Below are 19,285 nucleotides of genomic sequence, written 5' to 3'. Positions count from 1 at the left end.
CAGAAACGTTAGTTAGGGCCACAGAATTGTTACTCAGGGACAGACACAGAATTGTTACTGAGGGCCACAGAACTGTTACTTAGGGCCACAGAAACGTTAGTTAGGGCCACAGAATTGTTACTCAGGGACAGACACAGAATTGTTACTGAGGGCCACAGAACTGTTACTTAGGGCCACAGAAACGTTAGTTAGGGCCACAGAATTGTTACTCAGGGACAGACACAGAATTGTTACTGAGGGCCACAGAATTGTTACTTAGTGCCACAGAATTTTTACTCAGGGACAGACAGAATTGTTACTGAGTGCCAAAGAATTGTTACTTAGGGCCACAGAAACGTTAGTTAGGGCCAAAGAATTGTTACTCAGGGACAGACACAGAATTGTTACTGAGGGCCACAGAATTGTTACTTAGGGCCACAGAAACGTTACTCAGGGACACAGAATTGTTTCTGAGGGCCACAGAACTGTTACTTAGGGCCACAGAAACGTTATTAGGGCCACAGAATTGTTACTCAGGGACAGACAGATATGTTACTGAGTGCCAGAGAATTGTTACTTAGGGCCACAGAAACGTTAGTTAGGGCCACAGAATTGTTACTCAGGGACAGACACAGAATTGTTACTTAGGGCCACAGAAACGTTAGTTAGGGCCACAGAATTGTTACTGAGGGCCACAGAACTGTTACTTAGGGCCACAGAACTGTTACTTAGGGCCACAGAAACATTAGTTAGGGCCACAGAATTGTTACTCAGGGACAGACACAGAATTGTTACTGAGGGCCACAGAATTGTTACTTAGGGCCACAGAAACGTTACTCAGGGACACAGAATTGTTACTGAGGGCCACAGAACCGTTACTTAGGGCCACAGAATTGTTACTCAGGGACAGACACAGAATTGTTACTCAGGGACACAGAATTGTTACTGAGGGCCACAGAACCGTTACTTAGGGCCACAGAAACGTTACTCAGGGACACAGAATTGTTACTGAGGGCCACATAACCGTTACTTAGGGCCACATAATTGTTACTCAGGGACAGACACAGAATTGTTACTGAGGGACACAGAATTGTTACTGAGGGCCACAACCGTTACTTAGGGCCACAGAATTGTTACTCAGGGACACAGAATTGTTACTGAGGGCCACAGAACCGTTACTTAGGGCCACAGAATTGTTACTCAGGGACACAGAATTGTTACTGAGGGCCACAGAACCGTTACTTAGGGCCACAGAATTGTTACTCAGGGACAGACACAGAATTGTTACTGAGGGACACAGAATTGTTACTGAGGGCCACAGAAACGTTAATCAGGGACACAGAATTGTTACTGAAGGCCACAGAACCGTTACTTAGGGCCACATAAAAGTTAATCAGGGACACAGAATTGTTACTGAGGGCCACAGAACCGTTACTTAGGGCCACAGAATTGTTACTCAGGGACAGACACAGAATTGTTACTGAGGGACACAGAATTGTTACTGAGGGCCACAGAACCGTTACTTAGGGCCACAGAAACGTTAATCAGGGACACAGAATTGTTACAGAGGGCCACAGAACCGTTTCTTAGGGCCACATAAACGTTAATCAGGGACACAGAATTGTTACTGAGGGCCACAGAACCGTTACTTAGGGCCACATAAAAGTTAATCAGGGACACAGAATTGTTACTGAGGGCCACAGAACCGTTACTTAGGGCCACAGAAACGTTAATCAGGGACACAGAATTGTTACTGAGGGCCACAGAACTGTTTCTTAGGGCCACGTAAACGTTAATCAGGGACAGACACAGAATTGTTACTGAGGGACACAGAATTGTTACTGAGGGACACAGAATTCTTACTGAGGGCCACAGAACCGTTACTTAGGGCCACAGAATTGTTACTTAGGGACACAGAATTGTTACTTAGGGCCACAGAACCGTTACTTAGGGCCACAGAATTGTTACTTAGGGACACAGAATTGTTACTGAGGGCCACAGAACCGTTACTTAGGGCCACAGAATTGTTACTTAGGGACACAGAATTGTTACTGAGGGCCACAGAACCGTTACTTAGGGCCACGGAATTGTTACTCGGACAGACACAGAATTGTTACTCAGGGACACAGAATTGTTACTGAGGGCCACAGAACCGTTACTTAGGGCCACAGAATTGTTACTCAGGGACACAGAATTGTTACTGAGGGCCACAGAACTGTTACTTAGGGCCACAGAATTGTTACTCAGGGACACAGAATTGTTACTGAGGGCCACAGAACCGTTACTTAGGGCCACATAAACGTTAATCAGGGACACAGAATTGTTACTGAGGGCCACAGAACCGTTACTTAGGGCCACATAATTGTTACTCAGGGACAGACACAGAATTGTTACTGAGGGACACAGAATTGTTACTGAGGGCCACAGAACCGTTACTTAGGGCCACAGAATTGTTACCAAGGGACAGACACAGAATTGTTACTCAGGGACACAGAATTGTTACTCAGGGACACAGAATCGTTGAATTAAAGAGTATGTCAGACAACATGCAGAGGAGTGGCAGAGGAGGCAATGTTTTAGGAGCGAGCAGACGTGGCAGCAGAGGAAGGGGTCGAGGCAGCACTATTCGCAGCCAGAGGCCAGTGCTCCCGGTGTCATCCAGCGGTCGTGTCTCCACCGACAACCCTGCCGTCGTCGATTGGTTGGCTCGGTCGTCTTCCTCTTCCCAGGTCACCTCTGACACCTACAGCCAACGGTCGGTGGGTACGTCAGACACAACCGTTAGTTGGCATGGCCCGGGACCAAGCCCACTGAAATCACGTGTCCTCTACCTGCCCCTGTCCTTTGGTGTTCCCTCACCAAGCGAAGTATCGCATGCTGTGGGCTCAGCCCCACTGTACAGTGAGGAAGAGCTAACAGAGGGCGGTCAGGAACGGGGGGAGACATCCACCTTTTCAGCAGCCAGGCGAAGAAGTAGTGGCGAGGAGAGTGGCTCGGTAGCCGGTCTAGAGACAGGTCTGTCTCCTGACCCAGACGCAGCCGAGGGGGCTAGTAGTGAGGCGGAGACCCTACTTGATGATGAGGAGGTTGATCGCACTTGGCAGCCTCGTCGTCATCAGGCAATTTCTTCCGCATCATCAGGAGAAGAGGGTGGCAGCTTGGCAGCGAGCAAAACAGTCGGTGGGTTGCCCAGGAGACAGCAGCAGGGTCGCAGCAGTGTCAGTGGAGCCAAACGGCCACGGAGTAGAGCACCAGCTCCACTGCAGCCTACCACCACGGCCAGTAGTGGTGCCGGTGTGCACGGAGGAAGCAGCAGTCAGCCAGTGAGGAGTATCGGGGGCAAAGTTTCCTACTCGGCGGTGTGGCAATTTTTCGTCAAGCCGCCCGAGGAAGTAAACGTAGCCGTATGTCGATTATGTGGCCAGAAAGTCAAGCGTGGCCAGGGGGCCCATGTTGGGACTACAGCGTTGCGGCAGCATATGCAGCGTCGCCATTTGGTGGCCTGGGAAAACCGTGATAAAGATACGGCGGTTCTGCCCGCCCCAGCCCCCGCTCCATCACCCGCTCCGTTACTTGCTCCGTCACCCGACGTCAATCGCCCTCCATCAGCCAGTCAAGGCTCCAACACCTCTGCTGAGGGGGGTTGTCGCTCGTTGGCATCTTCCGCTCGTTCAGATGCTCCTTCTCCTGCTACTCCTCTTCACGGATTCCGTCAGCAGTCTTTCTTGGAATCCGTTTCCAAGAGACAACAGTTTGCGAGCACGCACCCGACGGTGCAAAAGCTGAACGTCCTCATGTCCAAGTTGCTGGTGCTGCAGTCCCTCCCTTTCCAAGTGGTGGACTCAGCACCTTTCCGAGAAATGATGGCTTGTGCCGCGCCGCGGTGGAGAGTGCCAAGCCGTCATTTCTTCGCCAAAAAGGCAGTGCCAGCCCTGCATTCACATGTAGAAGAGATGGTGGGCCAGTCTTTGAGCATGTCGGTCTCTGCCAAAGTGCACGGCAGCGCCGACGTGTGGAGCTGTAACTACGGTCAGGGACAGTACATGTCATTTATGGCCCACTGGGTGAACGTGGTGCCGTCACAGCCGCACCAGCAACTTGGACAGGTCACGCCGCTTTTGCCTCCACGTTTGCACGTCCTTGGTCCACAAAAGATGTCCGCCTCTACCACCTCTTCTTCCGCCGTGTCCTCAGCCGCCACCCCCGTGCCAAGTCCCATTACCCGACCGGCATATCACATGTGCAGGGCGCAACGGTGTCACGCTGTGCTGCACCTGGTATGCCTTGGCGAACGTAGTCACACAGGGGAGGAACTTCTCAGTGTAATGAACAGAGAAATCGACAGATGGCTGTCTCCGCGCAAACTCAAAATCGGAACCATGTTGACCGACAACGGAAAGAACATGGTGTCTGCTCTGCGTCAAGGAAGGTTGTGCCATGCGCCATGCATGGCTCACGTGTTCAATCTGGTTGTCAAGTGGTTCCTAAAATCCACCATCCCACTGCAAGACATCCTTAAAATGTCACGTAAACTTTGCATGCATTTCAGCCATTCCTACACCGCAAAGCACACCCTCCTTGAGCTGCAGCGGCAGAACGGAATTGCACAGCATCGCCTGATCTGCGACGTTGCAACAAGGTGGAATTCAACCCTACACATGTTAGACCGCCTTTACGAACAGCGAAAGGCCATCACCGATTTCCTGATGTTACAAGCGGATAAAGGTACTCCCCTGTGTAACTTTGATGTCAGCCATTGGCAGCTCATGCGTGACACCTGCCGCTTGCTCAGGCCCTTTGAGGAGGCCACGCTATTCGTGAGTCGGCAGGACTATGGGATGAACGACGTCATTCCTCTGTTGCACGTCCTGGAACAAATGCTGTTAACAATGGCTGGTCAGGGTGCGGTAGACGTGGCGCACAGATCTCAACGCCACATGACCCCTGTGGGGGCAGGACAGGAAGAAGAGGAGGAGGTAGAGGAGGACATTTGTGCTCAGGAATTATTGAGTGAAATGGGTGGTTTTTCCACTCAGCGGACAGGAGTGGAGGAGCAGGAGCATCTGGTAGAGGAGGAGGAGACAGAGGACCCAGACGCACCGTGGCAGTATGCTGTGGAGATGGAGGCAGGGAGTCCCTCGCATTCCTTGGCACAAATGGCCCATAGCATGCTCGGTTGCTTGTGTAGCGACAGCCGAATAATAACCATCAGACAGAGGGATGACTTTTGGCTGTCCACCTTGTTGGACCCTCGCTACCGTTCAAAAATGGTGGCCTTTTTCACACCTGCTGAGAGGGAGGCCAAAATAACGTACTATAAAAACCACCTATGTAGTCAGTTGGTCTCTGCCTTTCTGCGCCAACGTCCATCCTCAGACACTGTGGGCCCTGTGCGCTTGCGTTCCGCTGCCATGGCAGCAGGGGAGGGGTGGGGTGGTAGGAGCAGTGGCAGCTCCACCAGCAGCGGCTGCCTCAGTCTGCAGTCGATGATGAGTAGCTTTCTTCACCAGCGCAGTGAGGAAACTACTAACCAGCCGCAGCAGCAGCAGCAGCATCAGGTGGACCTGGAGCAGGACCTCAAACAACAGGCTTGGGCCTACTTGGACAGCACCCTGCCAACTGAGGTAGACAATCCCCTTGACTACTGGGCAACGAAACTTGACCTTTGGCCCCAACTAGCTGAATTTGCCCTTGAAAGGCTGTCATGCCCGGCCAGTAGCGTGGCATCGGAGCGCGTGTTTAGTGCGGCAGGAGGTATTGTAACTCCGCGGAGGACACGACTGTCCACCCAAAGGGTGGAGAGACTCACGTTTGTGAAAATGAATCAGGCGTGGATTAGTCTGGATTTCAAACCACCAGTTCCTGACACAACTGACTAAATCTGCCATGAATCATGCCTCAAACATGTGCCACTTTCAGGTCTCCTCACACACTGCTGGTGTGTTCCATTTTTTGTCATAGGGTGCTGGCAGATTACGGGCCTCCCATAGCTGCTGCCAGGCCCCTAATCAGCCATGGGCCCCTATACCGCCTCCTCATGCTGCTGCCAGGTCCACAGTCTCTTATGCCATGTGCCACTTTCAGGTCTCCTCACACTACTGGTGTGTTCAATTTTTTGACATAGGGTGCTGGCAGATTACGGGCCTCCCATAGCTGCTGCCAGGCCCCTAATCTGCCATGGGCCCCTATATACCGCCTCCTCATGCTGCTGCCAAGTCCAGAGTCTGTCATGGGTCCCTGTACGGCCTCCCATTGCTGCTGTCTCCATCGCCACACTCTGCCATGTGCCACTTTCAGGTCTCTTCACACTGCTGGTGTGTTGAATTTTTTGACATAGGGTGCTGGCAGATTACGGGCCTCCTATAGCTGCTGCCAGGCCCCTAATCTGCCATAGGCCCCTATATACCGCCTCCTTATGCTGCTGCCAGGTCCAGAGTCTCTCATGGGTCCCTGTACGGCCTCCCATTGCTGCTGTCTCCATCGCCACACTCTGCCATGTGCCACTTTCAGGTCTCCTCACACACTGCTGGTGTGTTCAATTTTTTGACATAGGGTGCTGGCAGATTATGGGCCTCCCATTGCTGCTGCCAGGCCCCTAATCTGCCATGGGCCCCTGTACCGCCTCCTCATGCTGCTGCCAGGTCCACAGTGTCTCATGCCATGTGCCACTTTCAGGTCTCCTCACACTGCTGGTGTGTTGAATTTTTTGACATAGGGTGCTGGCAGATTACGGGCCTCCTATAGCTGCTGCCAGGCCCCTAATCTGCCATAGGCCCCTATATACCGCCTCCTCATGCTGCTGCCAAGTCCAGAGTCTGTCATGGGTCCCTGTACGGCCTCCCATTGCTGCTGCCTCCATCGCCACACTCTGCCATGTGCCACTTTCAGGTCTCCTCACACTGCTGGTGTGTTGAATTTTTTGACATAGGGTGCTGGCAGATTACGGGCCTCTTATAGCTGCTGCCAGGCCCCTAATCTGCCATAGGCCCCTATATACCGCCTCCTCATGCTGCTACCAAGTCCAGAGTCTGTCATGGGTCCCTGTATGGCCTCCCATTGCTGCTGTCTCCATCGCCACACTCTGGCATGTGCCACTTTCAGGTCACCTCACACACTACTGGTGTGTTGAATTTTTTGACATAGGGTGCTGGCAGATTACGGGCCTCCTATAGCTGCTGCCAGGCCCCTAATCTGCCATAGGCCCCTATATACCGCCTCCTCATGCTGCTGCCAGGTCCAGAGTCTCTCATGGGTCCCTGTACGGCCTCCCATTGCTGCTGTCTCCATCGCCACACTCTGCCATGTGCCACTTTCAGGTCTCCTCACACACTGCTGGTGTGTTCAATTTTTTGACATAGGGTGATGGCAGATTACGGGCCTCCCATAGCTGCTGCCAGGCCCCTAATCTGCCATAGGCCCCTATATACCACCTCCTCATGCTGCTGCCAAGTCCAGAGTCAGTCATGGGTCCCTGTACGGCCTCCCATTGCTGCTGTCTCCATCGCCACACTCTGCCATGTGCCACTTTCAGGTCTCCTCACACTGCTGGTGTGTTGAATTTTTTGACATAGGGTGCTGGCAGATTACGGGCCTCCTATAGCTGCTGCCAGGCCCCTAATCTGCCATGGGCCCCTGTACCGCCTCCTCATGCTGCTGCCAGGTCCACAGTGTCTCATGCCATGTGCCACTTTCAGGTCTCCTCACACTGCTGGTGTGTTGAATTTTTTGACATAGGGTGCTGGCAGATTACGGGCCTCCTATAGCTGCTGCCAGGCCCCTAATCTGCAATAGGCCCCTATATACCGCCTCCTCATGCTGCTGCCAAGTCCAGAGTCTGTCATGGGTCCCTGTACGGCCTCCCATTGCTGCTGTCTCCATCGCCACACTCTGCCATGTGCCACTTTCAGGTCTCTTCACACTGCTGGTGTGTTGAATTTTTTGACATAGGGTGCTGGCAGATTACGGGCCTCCTATAGCTGCTGCCAGGCCCCTAATCTGCCACAGGCCCCTATATACCGCCTCCTCATGCTGCTGCCAGGTCCAGAGTCTGTCATGGGTCCCTGTACGGCCTCCCATTGCTGCTGTCTCCATCGCCACACTCTGCCATGTGCCACTTTCAGGTCTCCTCACACACTGCTGGTGTGTTGAATTTTTTGACATAGGGTGCTGGCAGATTACGGGCCTCCTATAGCTGCTGCCAGGCCCCTAATCTGCCATGGGCCCCTATACCGCCTCCTCATGCTGCTGCCAAGTCCAGAGTCTGTCATGGGTCCCTGTACTGCCTCCCATTGCTGCTGTCTCCATCGCCACACTCTGCCATGTGCCACTTTCAGGTCTCCTCACACACTGCTGGTGTGTTCATTTTTTTGACATAGGGTGCTGGCAGATTACGGGCCTCCTATAGCTGCTGCCAGGCCCCTAATCTGCCATGGGTCCCTGTACCGCCTCCTCATGCTGCTGCCAGGTCCACAGTGTCTCATGCCATGTGCCACTTTCAGGTCTCCTCACACTGCTGGTGTGTTGAATTTTTTGACATAGGGTGCTGGCAGATTACGGGCCTCCCATAGCTGCTGCCAGGCCCCTAATCTGCCATGGGCCCCTATACCGCCTCCTCATGCTGCTGCCAAGTCCAGAGTCTCTCATGGGTCCCTGTACAGCCTCCCATTGCTGCTGTCTCCATCGCCACACTCTGCCATGTGCCACTTTCAGGTCTCCTCACACACTGCTGGTGTGTTCAATTTTTTGACATAGGGTGCTGGCAGATTACGGGCCTCCTATAGCTGCTGCCAGGCCTCTAATCTGCCATAGGCCCCTATATACCGCCTCCTCATGCTGCTGCCAGGTCCAGAGTCTCTCATGGGTCCCTGTACGGCCTCCCATTGCTGCTGTCTCCATCGCCACACTCTACCATGTGCCACTTTCAGGTCTCCTCACACTGCTGCTGTGTTCCATTTTTTGTCATAGGGTGCTGGCAGATTACGGGCCTCCCATAGCTGCTGCCAGGCCCCTAATCTGCCATAGGCCCCTATATACCGCCTCCTCATGCTGCTGCCAAGTCCAGAGTCTGTCATGGGTCCCTGTACGGCCTCCCATTGCTGCTGTCTCCATCGCCACACTCTGCCATGTGCCACTTTCAGGTCTCTTCACACTGCTGGCGTGTTGAATTTTTTGACATAGGGTGCTGGCAGATTACGGGCCTCCTATAGCTGCTGCCAGGCCCCTAATCTGCCATAGGCCCCTATATACCGCCTCCTCATGCTGCTGCCAGGTCCAGAGTCTCTCATGGGTCCCGGTACGGCCTCCCATTGCTGCTGTCTCCATCGCCACACTCTGCCATGTGCCACTTTCAGGTCTCCTCACACTGCTGGTGTGTTGAATTTTTTGATATAGGGTGCTGGCAGATTACGGGCCTCCTATAGCTGCTGCCAGGCCCCTAATCTGCCATGGGCCCCTGTACCGCCTCCTCATGCTGCTGCCAGGTCCACAGTGTCTCATGCCATGTGCCACTTTCAGGTCTCCTCACACTGCTGGTGTGTTGAATTTTTTGACATAGGGTGCTGGCAGATTACGGGCCTCCTATAGCTGCTGCCAGGCCCCTAATCTGCCATAGGCCCCTATATACCGCCTCCTCATGCTGCTGCCAAGTCCAGAGTCTGTCATGGGTCCCTGTACGGCCTCCCATTGCTGCTGTCTCCATCGCCACACTCTGCCATGTGCCACTTTCAGGTCTCCTCACACACTGCTGGTGTGTTGAATTTTTTGACATAGGGTGCTGGCAGATTACGGGCCTCCTATAGCTGCTGCCAGGCCCCTAATCTGTCATAGGCCCCTATATACCGCCTCCTCATGCTGCTGCCAAGTCCAGAGTCTGTCATGGGTCCCTGTACGGCCTCCCATTGCTGCTGTCTCCATCGCCACACTCTGCCATGTGCCACTTTCAGGTCTCTTCACACTGCTGGTGTGTTGAATTTTTTGACATAGGGTGCTGGCAGATTACGGGCCTCCTATAGCTGCTGCCAGGCCCCTAATCTGCCATAGGCCCCTATATACCGCCTCCTCATGCTGCTGCCAGGTCCAGAGTCTGTCATGGGTCCCTGTACGGACTCCCATTGCTGCTGTCTCCATCGCCACACTCTGCCATGTGCCACTTTCAGGTCTCCTCACACTGCTGGTGTGTTGAATTTCTTGACATAGGGTGCTGGCAGATTACGGGCCTCCTATAGCTGCTGCCAGGCCCCTAATCTGCCATAGGCCCCTATATACCGCCTCCTCATGCTGCTGCCAGGTCCAGAGTCTCTCATGGGTCCCTGTACGGCCTCCCATTGCTGCTGTCTCCATCGCCACACTCTGCCATGTGCCACTTTCAGGTCTCCTCACACACTGCTGGTGTGTTCAATTTTTTGACATAGGGTGATGGCAGATTACGGGCCTCCCATAGCTGCTGCCAGGCCCCTAATCTGCCATGGGCCCCTGTACCGCCTCCTCATGCTGCTGCCAGGTCCACAGTGTCTCATGCCATGTGCCACTTTCAGGTCTCCTCACACTGCTGGTGTGTTGAATTTTTTGACATAGGGTGCTGGCAGATTACGGGCCTCCTATAGCTGCTGCCAGGCCCCTAATCTGCCATAGGCCCCTATATACCGCCTCCTCATGCTGCTGCCAAGTCCAGAGTCTGTCATGGGTCCCTGTACGGCCTCCCATTGCTGCTGTCTCCATCGCCACACTCTGGCATGTGCCACTTTCAGGTCTCCTCACACACTGCTGGTGTGTTGAATTTTTTGACATAGGGTGCTGGCAGATTACGGGCCTCCTATAGCTGCTGCCAGGCCCCTAATCTGCCATAGGCCCCTATATACCGCCTCCTCATGCTGCTGCCAGGTCCAGAGTCTCTCATGGGTCCCTGTACGGCCTCCCATTGCTGCTGTCTCCATCGCCACACTCTTCCATGTGCCACTTTCAGGTCTCCTCACACACTGCTGGTGTGTTCAATTTTTTGACATAGGGTGATGGCAGATTACGGGCCTCCCATAGCTGCTGCCAGGCCCCTAATCTGCCATAGGCCCCTATATACCACCTCCTCATGCTGCTGCCAAGTCCAGAGTCAGTCATGGGTCCCTGTACGGCCTCCCATTGCTGCTGTCTCCATCGCCACACTCTGCCATGTGCCACTTTCAGGTCTCCTCACACTGCTGGTGTGTTGAATTTTTTGACATAGGGTGCTGGCAGATTACGGGCCTCCTATAGCTGCTGCCAGGCCCCTAATCTGCCATGGGCCCCTGTACCGCCTCCTCATGCTGCTGCCAGGTCCACAGTGTCTCATGACATGTGCCACTTTCAGGTCTCCTCACACTGCTGGTGTGTTGAATTTTTTGACATAGGGTGCTGGCAGATTACGGGCCTCCTATAGCTGCTGCCAGGCCCCTAATCTGCAATAGGCCCCTATATACCGCCTCCTCATGCTGCTGCCAACTCCAGAGTCTGTCATGGGTCCCTGTACGGCCTCCCATTGCTGCTGTCTCCATCGCCACACTCTGCCATGTGCCACTTTCAGGTCTCTTCACACTGCTGGTGTGTTGAATTTTTTGACATAGGGTGCTGGCAGATTACGGGCCTCCTATAGCTGCTGCCAGGCCCCTAATCTGCCATAGGCCCCTATATACCGCCTCCTCATGCTGCTGCCAGGTCCAGAGTCTGTCATGGGTCCCTGTACGGCCTCCCATTGCTGCTGTCTCCATCGCCACACTCTGCCATGTGCCACTTTCAGGTCTCCTCACACACTGCTGGTGTGTTGAATTTTTTGACATAGGGTGCTGGCAGATTACGGGCCTCCTATAGCTGCTGCCAGGCCCCTAATCTGCCATGGGCCCCTATACCGCCTCCTCATGCTGCTGCCAAGTCCAGAGTCTGTCATGGGTCCCTGTACTGCCTCCCATTGCTGCTGTCTCCATCGCCACACTCTGCCATGTGCCACTTTCAGGTCTCCTCACACACTGCTGGTGTGTTCAATTTTTTGACATAGGGTGCTGGCAGATTACGGGCCTCCTATAGCTGCTGCCAGGCCCCTAATCTGCCATGGGTCCCTGTACCGCCTCCTCATGCTGCTGCCAGGTCCACAGTGTCTCATGCCATGTGCCACTTTCAGGTCTCCTCACACTGCTGGTGTGTTGAATTTTTTGACATAGGGTGCTGGCAGATTACGGGCCTCCCATAGCTGCTGCCAGGCCCCTAATCTGCCATGGGCCCCTATACCGCCTCCTCATGCTGCTGCCAAGTCCAGAGTCTCTCATGGGTCCCTGTACAGCCTCCCATTGCTGCTGTCTCCATCGCCACACTCTGCCATGTGCCACTTTCAGGTCTCCTCACACACTGCTGGTGTGTTCAATTTTTTGACATAGGGTGCTGGCAGATTACGGGCCTCCTATAGCTGCTGCCAGGCCCCTAATCTGCCATAGGCCCCTATATACCGCCTCCTCATGCTGCTGCCAGGTCCAGAGTCTCTCATGGGTCCCTGTACGGCCTCCCATTGCTGCTGTCTCCATCGCCACACTCTGCCATGTGCCACTTTCAGGTCTCCTCACACACTGCTGGTGTGTTGAATTTTTTGACATAGGGTGCTGGCAGATTACGGGCCTCCTATAGCTGCTGCCAGGCCCCTAATCTGCCATAGGCCCCTATATACCGCCTCCTCATGCTGCTGCCAGGTCCAGAGTCTCTCATGGGTCCCTGTACGGCCTCCCATTGCTGCTGTCTCCATCGCCACACTCTACCATGTGCCACTTTCAGGTCTCCTCACACTGCTGCTGTGTTCCATTTTTTGTCATAGGGTGCTGGCAGATTACGGGCCTCCCATAGCTGCTGCCAGGCCCCTAATCTGCCATAGGCCCCTATATACCGCCTCCTCATGCTGCTGCCAAGTCCAGAGTCTGTCATGGGTCCCTGTACGGCCTCCCATTGCTGCTGTCTCCATCGCCACACTCTGCCATGTGCCACTTTCAGGTCTCTTCACACTGCTGGTGTGTTGAATTTTTTGACATAGGGTGCTGGCAGATTACGGGCCTCCTATAGCTGCTGCCAGGCCCCTAATCTGCCATAGGCCCCTATATACCGCCTCCTCATGCTGCTGCCAGGTCCAGAGTCTCTCATGGGTCCCGGTACGGCCTCCCATTGCTGCTGTCTCCATCGCCACACTCTGCCATGTGCCACTTTCAGGTCTCCTCACACTGCTGGTGTGTTGAATTTTTTGATATAGGGTGCTGGCAGATTACGGGCCTCCTATAGCTGCTGCCAGGCCCCTAATCTGCCATGGGCCCCTGTACCGCCTCCTCATGCTGCTGCCAGGTCCACAGTGTCTCATGCCATGTGCCACTTTCAGGTCTCCTCACACTGCTGGTGTGTTGAATTTTTTGACATAGGGTGCTGGCAGATTACGGGCCTCCTATAGCTGCTGCCAGGCCCCTAATCTGCCATAGGCCCCTATATACCGCCTCCTCATGCTGCTGCCAAGTCCAGAGTCTGTCATGGGTCCCTGTACGGCCTCCCATTGCTGCTGTCTCCATCGCCACACTCTGCCATGTGCCACTTTCAGGTCTCCTCACACACTGCTGGTGTGTTGAATTTTTTGACATAGGGTGCTGGCAGATTACGGGCCTCCTATAGCTGCTGCCAAGCCCCTAATCTGCCATAGGCCTCTATATACCGCCTCCTCATGCTGCTGCCAGGTCCAGAGTCTCTCATGGGTCCCTGTACGGCCTCCCATTGCTGCTGTCTCCATCGCCACACTCTGCCATGTGCCACTTTCAGGTCTCCTCACACACTGCTGGTGTGTTGAATTTTTTGACATAGGGTGCTGGCAGATTACGGGCCTCCTATAGCTGCTGCCAGGCCCCTAATCTGTCATAGGCCCCTATATACCGCCTCCTCATGCTGCTGCCAAGTCCAGAGTCTGTCATGGGTCCCTGTACGGCCTCCCATTGCTGCTGTCTCCATCGCCACACTCTGCCATGTGCCACTTTCAGGTCTCTTCACACTGCTGGTGTGTTGAATTTTTTGACATAGGGTGCTGGCAGATTACGGGCCTCCTATAGCTGCTGCCAGGCCCCTAATCTGCCATAGGCCCCTATATACCGCCTCCTCATGCTGCTGCCAGGTCCAGAGTCTGTCATGGGTCCCTGTACGGACTCCCATTGCTGCTGTCTCCATCGCCACACTCTGCCATGTGCCACTTTCAGGTCTCCTCACACTGCTGGTGTGTTGAATTTCTTGACATAGGGTGCTGGCAGATTACGGGCCTCCTATAGCTGCTGCCAGGCCCCTAATCTGCCATAGGCCCCTATATACCGCCTCCTCATGCTGCTGCCAGGTCCAGAGTCTCTCATGGGTCCCTGTACGGCCTCCCATTGCTGCTGTCTCCATTGCCACACTCTGCCATGTGCCACTTTCAGGTCTCCTCACACACTGCTGGTGTGTAGAATTTTTTGACATAGGGTGCTGGCAGATTACGGGCCTCCTATAGCTGCTGCCAGGCCCCTAATCTGCCATAGGCCCCTATATACCGCCTCCTCATGCTGCTGCCAGGTCCAGAGTCTCTCATGGGTCCCTGTACGGCCTCCCATTGCTGCTGTCTCCATCGCCACACTCTGCCATGTGCCACTTTCAGGTCTCCTCACACACTGCTGGTGTGTTGAATTTTTTGACATAGGGTGCTGGCAGATTACGGGCCTCCTATAGCTGCTGCCAGGCCCCTAATCTGCCATAGGCCCCTATATACCGCCTCCTCATGCTGCTGCCAGGTCCAGAGTCTCTCATGGGTCCCTGTACGGCCTCCCATTGCTGCTGTCTCCATCGCCACACTCTACCATGTGCCACTTTCAGGTCTCCTCACACTGCTGCTGTGTTCCATTTTTTGTCATAGGGTGCTGGCAGATTACGGGCCTCCCATAGCTGCTGCCAGGCCCCTAATCTGCCATAGGCCCCTATATACCGCCTCCTCATGCTGCTGCCAAGTCCAGAGTCTGTCATGGGTCCCTGTACGGCCTCCCATTGCTGCTTTCTCCATCGCCACACTCTGCCATGTGCCACTTTCAGGTCTCTTCACACTGCTGGTGTGTTGAATTTTTTGACATAGGGTGCTGGCAGATTACGGGCCTCCTATAGCTGCTGCCAGGCCCCTAATCTGCCATAGGCCCCTATATACCACCTCCTCATGCTGCTGCCAGGTCCAGAGTCTGTCATGGGTCCCGGTACGGCCTCCCATTGCTGCTGTCTCCATCGCCACACTCTGCCATGTGCCACTTTCAGGTCTCCTCACACTGCTGGTGTGTTGAATTTTTTGATATAGGGTGCTGGCAGATTACGGGCCTCCTATAGCTGCTGCCAGGCCCCTAATCTGCCATGGGCCCCTGTACCGCCTCCTCATGCTGCTGCCAGGTCCACAGTGTCTCATGCCATGTGCCACTTTCAGGTCTCCTCACACTGCTGGTGTGTTGAATTTTTTGACATAGGGTGCTGGCAGATTACGGGCCTCCTATAGCTGCTGCCAGGCCCCTAATCTGCCATAGGCCCCTATATACCGCCTCCTCATGCTGCTGCCAAGTCCAGAGTCTGTCATGGGTCCCTGTACGGCCTCCCATTGCTGCTGTCTCCATCGCCACACTCTGCCATGTGCCACTTTCAGGTCTCCTCACACACTGCTGGTGTGTTGAATTTTTTGACATAGGGTGCTGGCAGATTACGGGCCTCCTATAGCTGCTGCCAGGCCCCTAATCTGCCATAGGCCTCTACATACCGCCTCCTCATGCTGCTGCCAGGTCCAGAGTCTCTCATGGGTCCCTGTACGGCCTCCCATTGCTGCTGTCTCCATCGCCACACTCTGCCATGTGCCACTTTCAGGTCTCCTCACACACTGCTGGTGTGTTGAATTTTTTGACATAGGGTGCTGGCAGATTACGGGCCTCCTATAGCTGCTGCCAGGCCCCTAATCTGTCATAGGCCCCTATATACCGCCTCCTCATGCTGCTGCCAAGTCCAGAGTCTGTCATGGGTCCCTGTACGGCCTCCCATTGCTGCTGTCTCCATCGCCACACTCTGCCATGTGCCACTTTCAGGTCTCTTCACACTGCTGGTGTGTTGAATTTTTTGACATAGGGTGCTGGCAGATTACGGGCCTCCTATAGCTGCTGCCAGGCCCCTAATCTGCCATAGGCCCCTATATACCGCCTCCTCATGCTGCTGCCAGGTCCAGAGTCTGTCATGGGTCCCTGTACGGACTCCCATTGCTGCTGTCTCCATCGCCACACTCTGCCATGTGCCACTTTCAGGTCTCCTCACACTGCTGGTGTGTTGAATTTCTTGACATAGGGTGCTGGCAGATTACGGGCCTCCTATAGCTGCTGCCAGGCCCCTAATCTGCCATAGGCCCCTATATACCGCCTCCTCATGCTGCTGCCAGGTCCAGAGTCTCTCATGGGTCCCTGTACGGCCTCCCATTGCTGCTGTCTCCATTGCCACACTCTGCCATGTGCCACTTTCAGGTCTCCTCACACACTGCTGGTGTGTAGAATTTTTTGACATAGGGTGCTGGCAGATTACGGGCCTCCTATAGCTGCTGCCAGGCCCCTAATCTGCCATAGGCCCCTATATACCGCCTCCTCATGCTGCTGCCAGGTCCAGAGTCTCTCATGGGTCCCTGTACGGCCTCCCATTGCTGCTGTCTCCATCGCCACACTCTGCCATGTGCCACTTTCAGGTCTCCTCACACACTGCTGGTGTGTTGAATTTTTTGACATAGGGTGCTGGCAGATTACGGGCCTCCTATAGCTGCTGCCAGGCCCCTAATCTGCCATAGGCCCCTATATACCGCCTCCTCATGCTGCTGCCAGGTCCAGAGTCTCTCATGGGTCCCTGTACGGCCTCCCATTGCTGCTGTCTCCATCGCCACACTCTACCATGTGCCACTTTCAGGTCTCCTCACACTGCTGCTGTGTTCCATTTTTTGTCATAGGGTGCTGGCAGATTACGGGCCTCCCATAGCTGCTGCCAGGCCCCTAATCTGCCATAGGCCCCTATATACCGCCTCCTCATGCTGCTGCCAAGTCCAGAGTCTGTCATGGGTCCCTGTACGGCCTCCCATTGCTGCTGTCTCCATCGCCACACTCTGCCATGTGCCACTTTCAGGTCTCTTCACACTGCTGGTGTGTTGAATTTTTTGACATAGGGTGCTGGCAGATTACGGGCCTCCTATAGCTGCTGCCAGGCCCCTAATCTGCCATAGGCCCCTATATACCGCCTCCTCATGCTGCTGCCAGGTCCAGAGTCTGTCATGGGTCCCGGTACGGCCTCCCATTGCTGCTGTCTCCATCGCCACACTCTGCCATGTGCCACTTTCAGGTCTCCTCACACTGCTGGTGTGTTGAATTTTTTGATATAGGGTGCTGGCAGATTACGGGCCTCCTATAGCTGCTGCCAGGCCCCTAATCTGCCATGGGCCCCTGTACCGCCTCCTCATGCTGCTGCCAGGTCCACAGTGTCTCATGCCATGTGCCACTTTCAGGTCTCCTCACACTGCTGGTGTGTTGAATTTTTTGACATAGGGTGCTGGCAGATTACGGGCCTCCTATAGCTGCTGCCAGGCCCCTAATCTGCCATAGGCCCCTATATACCGCCTCCTCATGCTGCTGCCAAGTCCAGAGTCTGTCATGGGTCCCTGTACGGCCTCCCATTGCTGCTGTCTCCATCGCCACACTCTGCCATGTGCCACTTTCAGGTCTCCTCACACACTGCTGGTGTGTTGAATTTTTTGACATAGGGTGCTGGCAGATTACAGGCCTCCTATAGCTGCTGCCAGGCCCCTAATCTGCCATAGGCCTCTATATACCGCCTCCTCATGCTGCTGCCAGGTCCAGAGTCTCTCATGGGTCCCTGTACGGCCTCCCATTGCTGCTGTCTCCATCGCCACACTCTGCCATGTGCCACTTTCAGGTCTCCTCACACACTGCTGGTGTGTTGAATTTTTTGACATAGGGTGCTGGCAGATTACGGGCCTCCTATAGCTGCTGCCAGGCCCCTAATCTGTCATAGGCCCCTATATACCGCCTCCTCATGCTGCTGCCAAGTCCAGAGTCTGTCATGGGTCCCTGTACGGCCTCCCATTGCTGCTGTCTCCATCGCCACACTCTGCCATGTGCCACTTTCAGGTCTCTTCACACTGCTGGTGTGTTGAATTTTTTGACATAGGGTGCTGGCAGATTACGGGCCTCCTATAGCTGCTGCCAGGCCCCTAATCTGCCATAGGCCCCTATATACCGCCTCCTCATGCTGCTGCCAGGTCCAGAGTCTGTCATGGGTCCCTGTACGGACTCCCATTGCTGCTGTCTCCATCGCCACACTCTGCCATGTGCCACTTTCAGGTCTCCTCACACTGCTGGTGTGTTGAATTTCTTGACATAGGGTGCTGGCAGATTACGGGCCTCCTATAGCTGCTGCCAGGCCCCTAATCTGCCATAGGCCCCTATATACCGCCTCCTCATGCTGCTGCCAGGTCCAGAGTCTCTCATGGGTCCCTGTACGGCCTCCCATTGCTGCTGTCTCCATCGCCACACTCTGCCATGTGCCACTTTCAGGTCTCCTCACACACTGCTGGTGTGTTCAATTTTTTGACATAGGGTGATGGCAGATTACGGGCCTCCCATAGCTGCTGCCAGGCCCCTAATCTGCCATGGGCCCCTGTACCGCCTCCTCATGCTGCTGCCAGGTCCACAGTGTCTCATGCCATGTGCCACTTTCAGGTCTCCTCACACTGCTGGTGTGTTGAATTTTTTGACATAGGGTGCTGGCAGATTACGGGCCTCCTATAGCTGCTGCCAGGCCCCTAATCTGCCATAGGCCCCTATATACCGCCTCCTCATGCTGCTGCCAAGTCCAGAGTCTGTCATGGGTCCCTGTACGGCCTCCCATTGCTGCTGTCTCCATCGCCACACTCTGCCATGTGCCACTTTCAGGTCTCCTCACACTGCTGGTGTGTTTAATTTTTTGACATAGGGTGCTGGCAGATTACGGGCCTCCTATAGCTGCTGCCAGGCCCCTAATCTGCCATAGGCCCCTATATACCGCCTCCTCATGCTGCTGCCAAGTCCAGAGTCTGTCATGGGTCCCTGTACGGCCTCCGATTGCTGCTGTCTCCATCGCCACACTCTGGCATGTGCCACTTTCAGGTCTCCTCACACACTGCTGGTGTGTTGAATTTTTTGACATAGGGTGCTGGCAGATTACGGGCCTCCTATAGCTGCTGCCAGGCCCCTAATCTGCCATA

This window comes from Staurois parvus, unplaced genomic scaffold, assembly GCF_062004578.1.
Source record: "Staurois parvus isolate SC_StPar_1 unplaced genomic scaffold, SC_StPar_1.0 ptg000403l, whole genome shotgun sequence".
Lineage (NCBI taxonomy): Eukaryota > Metazoa > Chordata > Amphibia > Anura > Ranidae > Staurois > Staurois parvus.
Note: the sequence above shows the minus strand (reverse complement) of the source record.